The sequence below is a fragment of the Tachyglossus aculeatus genome, chromosome 3 (genome assembly GCF_015852505.1).
Source record: "Tachyglossus aculeatus isolate mTacAcu1 chromosome 3, mTacAcu1.pri, whole genome shotgun sequence".
In the NCBI taxonomy this organism is placed as follows: domain Eukaryota; kingdom Metazoa; phylum Chordata; class Mammalia; order Monotremata; family Tachyglossidae; genus Tachyglossus; species Tachyglossus aculeatus.
Window position 1 is genome coordinate 60641990 of NC_052068.1, and position 13698 is coordinate 60655687.

The window sequence follows — 13698 nt, forward strand, 5'->3', positions numbered from 1 at the left end:
GAGCACGGGCCTGGGCATCAGAAAGTCATGGGTTCTAATCCCGGATCCACCACTTGTCCGCTGTGTGACCTTGGGCAAGTCACTTTCCTTCTCTGTGCCTCAGTTACCTCTTCTGTAAAATGGAGATTGCGACTGTGAGCCCCACACGGAACAGGAACTGTGTCGAACCCAATTTGCCTGTAATAACAATTTTGGTATTTGTTAAGCGCTTACTATGTGCCAAGCACTGTTCTAAGCACTGGGAGAGATACAATGTAATCAGGTTGTCCCACATGGGGCTCACAGTCTTAATCCCCATTTTCCAGGTGAGGTAAACTGAGGCCCAGAGAAGTTAAGTGACTTGCCCAAAGTCACACAGCTGATAAGTGGCAGAGCCGGGATTAGAACCCATGACCTCTGACTCCCAAGCCCGTGCTCTTTCCACTGAGCCACGCTGCTTCTCTCCCTCAGCGCTTGTATCCACGTCAGCGCTTAGTACAGTGCCTGACATATAGTAAGTGCTTAACAAATACCATAATTATTATCATTAGTGGGGCTTACAATCCTCCTTAGCTGCAAACAGCACAGAATCCGGATGAGGTCAAAGGGTAGCGCTTTTAGCCAGAATTAGCAGACTTTCTTATCATGCCATGATTGAGCCGGACTAGAGAACCTGGCTTTCGGTGTATGTTCGGGGAGGGGCGGGAGAAGTGGGGCGGGGAAGGAATTGAAACCCCCGCAACAGTCTGACAAAACGGTAGGCAGTATTTATGGATCATGGGCTGTGTCAGCAATTAGTCTTATGACGCAGCTCTGGATTTTATATGTTGGATTTTTTTATATGTTGGGGTTGTTGGCAACCAGCGGCACATCTGTACTGGGCTACTGTGGGCAGACCACTTAATTGGGGGCCCAGCTCAACTGGATGTTTTTGTGGACAGAGCACTGTATTAGGCCCTCTGGTTGGGAGAGTCTAATAAGTAAATAACAAGTAATTAGTCATTAGAAGCAGCGTGGCCTAGTGGATAGGGCCCAGACCTGAGTGTCAGAAGGACCTGGGTTCTAATCCAGAGAAAATGACCAGCAATACAGTGACAGGTATATGGTCAGATGAGAAGCAGACTGGTTTAGTGGCAAGAGCGCAGGCTTGGGAGTCTGAGGTTGTGAGTTCTAATCCCAGCTCCGCCACTTGTCTGCTGTGTGATCTTGGGTAAGCCACTTAACTTCTCTGTGCCTCAGTTGCCTCATCTGTAAAATGGGGATTAAGACTGTGAACCTCACTGTGCCTCGTTCTCGCCTGTACCGCCATCGACCCCCGGCGCACATCCTCCCCCTGGCCTGGAATGCCCTCCCTCCGCACATCTACCAAGCTAGCTCTCTTCCTCCCTTCAAAGCCCTATCGAGAGCTCATCTCCTCCAGGAGGCCTTCCCAGACTGAGCCCCCTTTTTCCTCTCCTCCTCCCCATCCCCCCCCGCCCTACCTCCTTCTCCTCCGCACAGCACCGATATATATGTTTGTACAGATTTATTACTCTGTTTTACTTGTACATATTTACTGTTCTATTTATTTTGTTAATTATGTGCATATAGCTTTACTTCTATTTATTCTGATGACGACACCTGTGCACATGTTTTGTTTTGTTGTCTGTCTCCCCCTTCTAGACTGTGAGCCCATTGTTGGGTAGGGACTGTCTCTTTATGTTGCCAACTTGTACTTCCCAAGCGCTTAGTACAGTGCTGTGCACACAGTAAGCACTCAATAAACACGATTGAATGAATGAATGACAACCTGATTACCCTTTAACTACCCCAGAGCTTAGAACAGTGCTTGGCCCATAGTAAGTGCTTAACAAAATACCATTATTATTATTATTACTATTGTTATTATTAGATGCATGCCCTCCTTAGCCAATGGAAGGGGTTTCATAGGGTGAGAGGGCGCTTCCTAGGTAAGGGTGGGGAGATGGTTGAGGGGAGTGGCAGGAGGAATCAACCAATCAGCTGTATTTATTGCGTGCTTACTCTGTGCCGAGCACTGTACTAAGCACTTGGGAGAGAACAATATACTGAGTTGGTGGATATGTTCCCTGCCCACAGGGAGTTTACAACTAGATGGGGAGAAAGACATTAATAGAAATGAATGAATGACGGTTATGTACATAAGTGCTTTGGGGCTGAGGGAGGGGTGAATAAGGAGGGGAAATCCAAGAACAAGAGTGATGCAGAAGGGAGCGGGAGAAGAGGAAAAGTTTTCCTGGACCCCAGATCCTAAAGCTCTAGCACTGTATTGCTGGCCATTTTTTCTGGACTGTAAATTCATTGTGGGCAGGGAACATATCCACCAATTCTGTTATATTGTACTCTCCCAAGTGCTTAGTACAGTATTCTGTGCTCTGCACACAGTAAGCGCTCAGTAAATACCATTAATTGGTTGATTCCTCCTGCTTTCCCCCTCACCCATCTCCCCACCCTGACCTATGGGACCCCTTCCCCTTGCTAAGGAGGGCACACATCTCAACTGACCATTTTCCTCAGGTTTTGGGGACATGAATTTGCCTGAAGAACCCAAATGGGGCAGGAGGCAAATAGATCCTGATAGTGTGGGACTGACCCACCTAAATCGGGACATCTGGTCATCTCAGTGGAGAGGAGAAGAGAACATTCACCTCAGTATATCGTTGAGGAAATTCATGATCAGATATAGACTGTGAGCCTGTCTTCTAGGCTGTGAGCCCGTTGTTGGGTAGGGACTGTCTATCTGTTGCCGAATTGTACTTTCCAAGTGCTTAGTACAGTGCTCTGCACATAGTAAGCGCTCAATAAATATGAGTGAATGAATGAATATAAGTTGTGTGGATAAAGATGAGAAACTGTTCTCGTTGAGAAAGATCATTTGAGGAAGACTGCCCTCTTCCCTGCCTTCCTTTTACCTTGCTACTTTACAGGGCAGTAAAGAATCTCCAGAGTTCATTACTGATCGAGGTCAAAAGGCCAAGTGGGCTGAGGCAGTGAATAGTTGTGTTTCTACAGGGCCTGCAGGTATTGATAGGTTTCCAATAAATTATTATTAAGTCTGGTTTATAATCATCATCACTGGTTCAGGATTGGCATGTGTTTCTACCCTCCTTTAAATTTCAGTGCACAGTACTCATAAACAAATATTCTGAAATAAAACACATCATGGAGATGAGCATTATGTGTGGAACTGCAAAAATAACTGTGCCTAAATGGAAAAAAAAAATCAAACATCACCTCTTGTTACCGGATTCTAAAGAGTCTCTTCTAAAGTTTCCCTTGTTTATTGCTTGTAGGAATAAGTTGCTAGGAAAGAACTGATTATTATTGAGAAACAAGGTTTCGGGTGTGGACATCCGAAAAGAAACAAAATTCAGGGGAAAATATTTTGGGGACATTCCTTGCATTGTTTTGAGTCTAAAACAGTGTTGAGGTGGGGTGATATGCATTGAAATGGAGTGGGTCAGAAGGTTACAAAAATACCATTGTGGTTCCATCTTTTCATCTGAGCTGGGATTGGGAATTGCGGTGGGATTCTTATGAGCACCGTGGTCTGGAGGTCAGTGTCCACTCAGAAGGAGAGTAGCCTGGATAGAAAAAGCCAATTGTGTGATCCGCTCATCACTTTACAAGTGGATTTCCTCAGCATGGAACCAAACTTTTCTTCACTTCCTGCTTAACATTTTCGTCCTTCTTTAGAGTCCCCTTAATCGATACATTTTCAAAAGCAACTGGTCTAGGTTTTGATCTAGATTGCAAGCTCGCTGAGAGCAGGGATCATCTATCAACTCTACTGTATTGTACTTCAAGTGCTTAGTACAGTGTTCTACACATAATAAGTGCTCAATAGATGCCTCTGATTAAACATGACCAGGAATTCCCAAAACACCTATTCTCCCTAAATTCTGCCTTTAGAGGTTGACTGTTAAAGTGATACCAATACACAGTGACTCCTTTCATTAAGATTCTATACAAACTGTGCATTTGTGGCACAATTGCGTTTCACCTCTCCCAAAACATTGGTGTTGCTGTTTAATGCTGTCGAGTCGCGTCCGACCCATAGTGACACCATGGACACATCTCTCCCAGAATGCTCCACCTCCATCGTTCTGATAGTGGATCCATATAATTTTCTTGGTAAAAATATGGAAGCGGTTTATCATTGCCTTCTCCCGCACAGTTAACTCGAGCCTCTGCCCTCGACTCTCTCCCCCACCGCTGCTGCCCAGCACAGGTGAGTTTTGACTTGTAGTAGATGGCCTTCCACTTGCTAGCCATTGCCCAAGCTAGAAATGGAATGGGTAGGCCTCTGCTTGATTTTCCCTCCCATAGCAGAGACTGGTAGAGGACAGGAAACTCTCCAGGTGCGACCCCAAGAGTTGTCCCAAAACATAAATGTATTTAAAACTCATCCATTTTTTCCCTACTCCTACTCACTTTCATATTTATGTGTTTGTTTTTTAATCTGCTATAGCAGACACTGGTAAACAGAAGCAAATTATACATTATTAAGATTATTCTTATGATTATCTTCTAGACTCTGAACCTGTTGTTGGGTAGGGACCATCTCTATATGTTGCCGACTTGTACTTCCCAAGCGCTATGTAAAGTGCTCTGCACACGGTAAGCACTCAATAAATATGATTGAATGAATGAATAAATACTCCTACTCACTTTCAAATTTATGTTTGTTTTTTCTTAATCTGCTATAGCAGACACTGGTAAGCAGAGGCAAATTATATATTATTAAGATTATTCTTATGATTACTGCACCTGTTATTGTTATTCAAAAGCTCCTCTTGGGTTGCTTCAGAGTTGGAGCTGTGGTGAGCTTTCTATCTGGTTTGTACCTTTCGTGACCTTTGAACCCTTTCTCATCCATCTCTCTCAGCGCATCACACCCCACCTCGCCTCCCTATCCTCTCTACCCACTCTTGATGACCAGATTACCACTCTCAACTCCACCCTTTCTACTCAACTTGCTCACTCCCCTTTCCCTTCACCACTCTTGCACCACTAACCCACAGCCTTGGATCACTGCCACTGTCCTCCTCCTTCGCTCTTAAGCTTGAGCTGCTGAACACTGCTGGCAAAAGTCTAAACACCAAACAAACCTTGTTCACTCTAAATTTATCCTTCCGTGCCTTAACTCTGCCCTCTCCTCTGCCAGGCAAAACTATTTTTCCTCTCTTATTGACACCCATGTCCATCATCCCCGTCAGCTGTTCAGTACATTTAACTCCCTCCTCAGGCCCCCTGTTCCTCCCCCTCCTCCATCCCTAACCCCCAAAGATCTGGCCTCCTACTTCATTAATACAATTAACTCCATCAGGTCTGAGCTCCCCAAAGTCACCCCTCCCCCTTCTCCATCCCCCGGCTCTCAACCCTCTCTGCTACCATCCCATCCTTCCCAGCAGTATCTTCAGGTGAGATCTTCTCCCTCCTCTCAAGTGCTACTCCGTCCACCTATGCTTCAGACCCCATTCCCTCTCCTCTTATGACAACTCTCGCCCCTTCCCTCCTCCCTTCCTTAACTTCCATCTTCAACCACTCACTCTCCACTTGTTCCTTCCCCTCTGCCTTCAAACATGCCCATGTCTCCCGCATCCTAAAAAAACCTCTCTTGACCCCACTGCCCCTTCTAGTTATTGCCCTATCGCCCTCCTACCCTTCCTTTCCAAACTCCTAGAACTTGCTGCCTCAAATTCCTCAACTTCAACTCTCTCCTAGACCCCCTCCAATCTGGCTTCCGTCCCCTACACTCCACCGAAACTGCCCTCTCAAAGGTCATCGATGACCTCCTTCTTGCCAAATCCAGCAGCTCCTACTCTATCCTAATCCTCCTTGACCTCAGCTGCCTTCAACACTGTGGACCACCCCCTTCTCCTAAACACACTATCCAGCCTTGGCTTCACAGACTCTGTCCTCTCCTGGTTCTCCTCATCTCTCTGGCTGTTCATTCTCAATCTCCTTTGCGGGCTCCTCCTCCCTCTCCCATCCCCTTACTGTAGGGGTTCCTCAAGGGTCAGTTCTTGGTCCCCTTCTGTTCTCTATCTGCACTCACTCCCTTGGTGACCTCATTCGCTCCCATGGCTTCAACTATCATCTCTACGCTGACGACACCCAAATCTACATCTCTGCCCCTGCTCTCTCTCCCTCCCTCCAGGCTCGCATCTCCTCTGCCTTCAGGACATCTCCATCTGGACGTCTGCCCGCCATCTAAAACTCAACATGTCCAAGACTGAACTCCTTGTCTTCCCTCCCAAACCCTGCCCTCTCCCTGACTTTCCCATCACTGTTGATGGCACTGCCATCCTTCCGGTCTCACAAGCCTGCACCTTTGGTGTCATCCTCGACTCCTTTTTCTCACTCACGCCACATATCCGATCCGTCACCAAAACCTGCCAGTCTCACCTCCACAACATCACCAAGATCCGCCCTTTCCTCTTCATCCAAACCTCTACCTTGCTGGTTCAATCTCTCATCCTATCCCGACTGGATTACTGCATCAGCCTCCTCTCTGTCTCTCCCACTTCATTCTATACTTCACTCTGCTGCCCGCATTATCTTTGTACAGAAACGCTCTGGGCATTTCACTCCCCTCCTCAAAAATCTCCAGTGGTTGCCTGTCAACCTACGAATCAAGCAAAAACTCCTCACTCCCAGATTCAAGGCTGTCCATCACCTCGCCCCCTCCTACCTCACCTCCCTTCTCTCCTTCTTCAGCCCAGCCTGCACCCTCCGCTCCTCTGCTGCTAACCTCCTCACTGGGCCTCGTTCTCGCCTGTCCCGCCGTCAACCCCCGGCCCACGTCCTTCCCCTGGCCTGAAATGCCCTCCCTCCACATATCCTCCAAACTAGCTCTCTTCCTCCTTTCAAAGCCCTACTTAGAGCTCACCTCCTACAGGAGGCCTTCCCAAACTGATCCCCCTTTTTCCTCTCCTCCTCCCCATCCCCCCAACCCTACCTCCTTCCCTACCTCCTTCCCTCCTTCCCCTCCCCACAGCACTTGCATATATTTGTACAGATTTATTAATGTATTTATTTTACTTGTCCATGTTTACTATTCTATTTTGTTAATGACGTGCATATAGCTATGATTCTGTTTATTCTGATGGTTTTGACACCTGTCTACAAGTTTCGTTTTGTTGTCTGTCTCCCCCTTCTCGACTGTGAGCCCGTTGTTGAGTAGGGACCGTCTATGTATGTTGCCAACTTGTACTTCCCAAGCGCTTAGTACAGTGCTCTGCACACAGTAAGCACTCAATAAATACGATTGATTGATTGATTGATTAACCAGAACACACTCCATCTCATCTCTCTCGCCATCGACCCCTGTCCACGTTTTCCCTCGGACCTGGAGCTCCCTCCCCCTTCATATCTGACGGTTCCCCCTTCTCCCCACTTTCAGAGCCCTCCGAAAATCACATCTGCCAGAGGTCTTCCCAAACTAAGCCCTTTATTTATTATTATTACTAATAATATAATGGTACTTGTTCATTCATTCAGTCAAATTTGTTGAGTGCTTACTGTGCGCAGAGTACTGTACTAAGCTCTTGGAAAGTACAATTTGGCAACAAATAGAGGCAATCCCTACCCAACAATGGGCTCACTATGTGCCAAGCACTGTTCTAGACTGTGAGCCCACTGTTGGGTAGGGACTGTCTTTATATGTTGCCAACTTGTACTTCCCAAGCGCTTAGTACAGTGCTCTGCACACAGTAAGCGCTCAATAAATACGATTGATTGATTGATCTGACAGTTCACCCTTCTCCCTACTTTCAGAGCCCTCCAAAAATCACATCTGCCAGAGGTCTTCCCAAACTAAGCCCTTTATTTATTATTATTACTAATAATGCTAATAATGGTACTTGTTCATTCATTCAGTCAAATTTGTTGAGTACTTACTGTGTGCAGAGTACTGTACTAAGCTCTTGGAAAGTACAATTTGGCAACAAATAGAGGCAATCCCTACCCAACAATGGGCTCACTATATGCCAAGCACTGTTCTAGACTGTGAGCCCACTGTTAGGTAGGGACTGTCTTCATATGTTGCCAACTTGTACTTCCCAAGCGCTTAGTACAGTGCTCTGCACACAGTAAGTGCTCAATAAATACGATTGATTGATTGTTCTAAGCACTAAGGTGGTACAAGTTAAGCAGGTGAAACACATTGAGCTCACACTCTTAATCCCCATTTTTTTACCGTTGAGGCTATGGAGGCATAGAGAAGTTAAGTGACTTGCCCAAGCTCACATGGCAAACATGTGACAGAGGTTGGATTCGAACCCATGACCTTTAGACTCCCAGGCCCCTCTTCCCTGATTTCCCCTACCCGCCTTTCCGGCTGTGTCAACTGTACACTTGGCTGTGTATTCATTCATTCATTTAATTGTATTTATTGAGCGCTTACTGTGTGCAAAGTACTGTACTAAGCGCTTGGGAAACTACACACCTTAAGCACTTTGATACTTATCCCAGCCCCACAGTAATTATGTAAATATTCTTGTATTCTACTATTCCTCCTATCCTTAATCTATTTTAATGTGTGTTTTCCCCCTTAGGTTGTAAGCCCCTTGTAGGCAGGGATCATGTCTATTATATTGTGCTTTCTCAGGCACTTAGTACAGTGCTCTACCCACTCTAAGTGCTCATTAAATACCGTACATTGATTATCTATTTTAATGTGTGTTTTCCCTCTTAGGTTGTAAGCCCCTTGTAGGCAGGGATCATGTCTATTATATTGTGCTTTCCCGGGCACTTAGTACAGTGCTCTACCCACTCTAAGTGCTCATTAAATACTGCGTTTAAAATAAAATAAAATAAATAGAATAAATATGTACAAATAAAATAGAGTAATAAATACGTACAAACATTTATACATATATACGAGTCAGCAACACATAGAGACGGTCCCTACCCAACAGCGGGCTCACAGTCTAGAAGGGGGAGACAGACAACAAAACAAAACCTATTAACAAAATAAAATAAATAGAATAAATATGTATAAATAAAATAGAGTAATAAATACATACAAACATATATACAGGTACCTATCCAGATACCTATCCACACTCCACTTTTATTCATTCATTCAATCGTATTTATTGAGTGCTTACTGTGTGCAGAGCACTGCACTAAGCGCTTGGGACGTACAAGTTGGCAACACATAGAGACGGTCCCTTTCCAACAATGGGCTCACAGTCTAGAAGGGGGAGATAGACAACAAAATAAAATACTATTAATTTAAATCAATTAAATTAATTGATTGGTTGATTGATTCCCACTTTACCATCGGTTCGACTGCCGGCAACACAGCTCTGGGTCTGAGGCTCCAAGGTTTTCCAGAAGCTGTAAGCAGGTCTATTCTATTTATTTTATTTTGTTGATATGTTTGGTTTTGTTCGCTGTCTCCCCCTTCTAGACTGTGAGCCCACTGTTGGGTAGGGACCGTCTCTATATGTTGCCAACTTGGACTTCCCAAGCGCTTAGTACAGTGCTCTGCACACAGTAAGCACTCAATAAATACGATTGATTGATTGATTGGAAGAAACTGGGCTTGTTTATCCAGTAGGAATGACCACGTTTGAAAACAGCGCACAGTAAGAAGCATGGCGTAAGAGGATAGAGCCACAATCAAGAAGGACGTGGTGGGTTCTAATCCTGGCTCCGCCACATATCTGCTGTGTGACCTTGGGGAAGTCATTTCCCTTCTCTGGGCCTCACCTGTACGATGGGGATTGAGACTGGGAGTCCCACATGGGACAGGGACTGGGTCCCACCTGATTTGCTTGTATCCAGCCAAGAGCTTAGTACAGTGCCTGGCACGTAGTAAGTGCTTAACAAATGCTATAATTATTATAATTAATTATCCTTATAATTAATAATCAATAATAGAGTATGATTGTTATAATAATATATAAGATAAAGCGTATAATCAATTAGTGATTAATAATTAATATACGATGGTATAATAGTATTATAATAATTACTTATTGTGCTTATTAATTGTTAATGATCAATAATAAAATGCTATATTATAATAGTGATTATAATTAATAATGATAATATAATGCTATTATTATGGTTATTCATATTCTAATTATAATTAATACTATCATAATGATAATAGTATTTGTTAAGCACATACTATGTGCCAGGCACTGTACTACGCTCAAATACTATTATTATTATAATTAATGATATAATATGATTGTTATAATAATATGTAATATATGATTGAGTGATCAGTTAATGATTAATAATTAATATGTAATATAATAAATTAGTGATTGATAATTAATGTGTAATGGTATAATGGTGTTATAATGTTTATTATGCTTATTAATGATTAATAATCAATAACAATATGCTAAAACAATAGAATAGTGATTATAATCAATAATTATTGTTAATATGATGTCGTTATTGTTATTGTTATTAGTAGTAGTACTAAAATAATAATGCTATTTGATAAGCACGTACTATGTGCCAGGCACTGTACTAAGCTCAAATACTGCTATTATTATAATTAATTATCATTATAATTAATGATATAATATGATTGTTATAATAATTAATATGTAATATATAATTGAATGATCAGTTAATGATTAATAATCAATATATAATAATATAATAAATTAGTGATTGATAATTAATGTGTAATGGTATAATAGTGTTATAATGATTATTATGCTTATTAATTATTAATAATCAATAATAAGATGCTATAATAATATAATAGTGGTTATAATTAATGATTAATGATAATTAATGCTATACTAATAATAGTATTTGTTAAACACATACTATGTGCCAGGCACTGTACTAAGCTCAAATACTATTATTATTATAATTAATTGTCATTATAATTAATAATTAATAATGCAATATCATCGTTGTAATAATTAATATATAATGTGTAATTACACAATCAATTAATGATAAATAATTCATATATAATAAAATAATTGGTGGTTGATGATTAATATATAATGATATAGTATTATAATAATTACTGATTGTGCTTATTGATTGATAATCGATAATAAGATGCTATGATAGTGACCATAATTAATAATTAATGATAGTATAATGCTATTGTTATGATTATTATTATTCTAATTATAATTAATACTAAAATAATAATAGTATTTGTTAAGCACTCACTATGTGCCAGGCACTGTACTAAGCTCTTGGCTGGATACAAGCAAATCAGGTGGGACCCAGTCCCTGTCCCGTGTGGGACTCCCAGTCTCAATCCCCATCGTCCAGATGAGGCCCAGAGAAGGGAAGTGACTTCCCCAGGGTCACACAGCAGATATGTGGCTGAGCCGGGAATAGAAACCGGCCCGTGTACGCCATGCTGCTTTTCATTTGTCTGCTTCCTGACTTGGGCAAGTCACTTCACTTCTCTGAGCCTCAGTTATCTCACCTGTACAATGGGGATTAAGAGCGTGAGCCCCACGAGGGACAGCGACTGTGTCCAACTCGATGTCCTTTTATCTATCCCAGTGCTTAGCACAGGGCTTGACACATAGCGCATAACAAATACCATTATTATTATTTTTATTATCCTACCCTTAATTCTCTGCGCTTTGAACAATGCTTGACACATAGGAACAGATTGAATACCATTAATTATTATTTTCATCATCATTAGCTTCATAGACCTGAGGCACTGAAAAGGAGAGAGAAGGCAAGAGAGAGAAGAAAAATTTCCCCTGATTTGTAGTGGAAGCCAGAAGGGCCACCAGCCTCGCCTCATTCATTCATTCATTCATTCATTCATTCAATCGTATTTATTGAGCGTTTACTGTGTGCAGAGCACTGTACTAAGCGCTTGGGAAGCACAAGTTGGCCACATCTAGAGACGGTCCCTACTTAACAGCGGCTCACAGTCTAGAAGGGGGAGACGGAGAACAAAACAAAACATATTAACAAAATAAAATAGAATAAACATGTACAAGTAAAATAGAGTAATAAATTCATTCATTCAGTCGTATTTATTGAGCGCTTATTGTGTGCAGAGCACTGGACTAAGCGCTTGGGAAGTCCAAGTTGGCAACATCTAGAGACGGTCCCTACCCAACAGCAGGCTCACTGTCTAGAAGGGGGAGACAGAGAACAAAACAAAACATATTAACAAAATAAAATAAATAGAATAAATATGTACAAGTAAAATAGAATAATAACTTCATTCATTCATTCAATTGTATTTATTGAGTGCTTACTGTGCGCAGAGCACTGTACTAAGTGCTTGGGAAGTACAAGTTGGTAACACATAGAGATGGTCCCTACCCAGCAGTGGGCTCACAGTCTAGAAGGGGGAGAGAGAAAACAAAACATATTAACAAAATAAAATAGAATAAACATGTACAAGTAAAATATATAGAGTAATAAATTCATTCATTCAATCGTATTTATTGAGCACTTACTGGGTGCAGAGCACTGTACTAAGCGCTTGGGAAGTACAAGTTGATAACACATAGAGACGGTCCCTACCCAACAGTGGGCTCACAGTCTAGAAGGTGGAGACAGACAACAAAACAAAACATATTAACAAAATAAAATAGAATAAACATATACAAGTAAAATAAATAGAGTAATAAATTCATTCATTCCATTGTATTTATTGAGCGCTTACTGGGTGCAGAGCACTGTACTAAGCGCTTGGGAAGTCCAGGTTGGTCACATCTAGAGACGGTCCCTACCCAACAGTGGGCTCACAGTCTAGAAGGGGAAGACAGACAACAAAACATATTAACAAAATAAAATAGAATAAACTGCCACAACCCTTGGTCGGCCTTTCCCTGTCAGTCATTTGTATTTTTTGAGCGCTTACTGTGTGCAAAGCACTGTACTGAGAGGTTGGAAGAGTACAAGCGTGGCTCAGAGAAGCAGCATGGCTCAGTTGAAAAAGCCCGGGCTTTGGAGTCAGAGGTCATGGGTTCAAATCCTGGCTCCACCAATTGTCAGCTGTGTGACTTGGAGCAAGTCACGTAACTTCTCTGTGCCTCAGTTACCTCATCTGTAAAATGGGGATTAAGACTGTGAGCCACATGTGGGACAACCTGAACACTTTGTAGCCTCCCCAGCGCTTAGAACACTGCTTTGCACATAGTAAGCGCTCAATAAATGCCATTATTATTATTATTACAATAGAGCAATATAACAGATACAGTCCCTGCCCACAAGGAGCTTACACCTCAGCAGAGGATGAAGGAAGGATGGCCTGATGATGCGAGGAGTTCATTTGTCCAGAGAAAGTGTAAGAGCAGAAAACATTACTCCTTTGTCCCACTCAAGTTCGATTGTATTTACTTACATGGATAATTGTATTTTTCCAAGTGCTCTGTAATCATCTACCTTAAGACAAATCAGACTTTGAGCCCTAATAGAAACCCCATAAACCCAACATCTTTCTTTCTGGTAACTGTGAGGTTTCTTTGTGGGTTTGCATTGGGGAAAGTGCTGAGTGTATTGAGCTCCAGAACTAATTTCACATACTTTTAACCTCCTGAAATAGGTTAACATCCCCTCCCCATCACCCCAACTCCCTCCTTCTGCTCTACCCCCCTGCCTCGCCTCACAGTACTTGTGTATATATGCACATATTTATTATTCTATTTATATTATTAATGTTGTGTATATATCTATAATTCTATTTATTTATATTGATGCAATTGATGCCTGTCTACT

The 13698-nt window shown here is 42.2% G+C and overlaps 1 non-coding gene across 1 annotated transcript; it reads right to left on the reverse strand.

Annotated features, from left to right (window-relative positions):
• Window positions 1-4238: 4238 nt before the first annotated feature.
• LOC119926414 lies at window positions 4239-4376 on the reverse strand. The gene has a single exon (XR_005450291.1). It is a non-coding gene; the product is annotated as a small nucleolar RNA SNORA7 (small nucleolar RNA).
• Between the last annotated feature and the right edge of the window lie 9322 nt (window positions 4377-13698).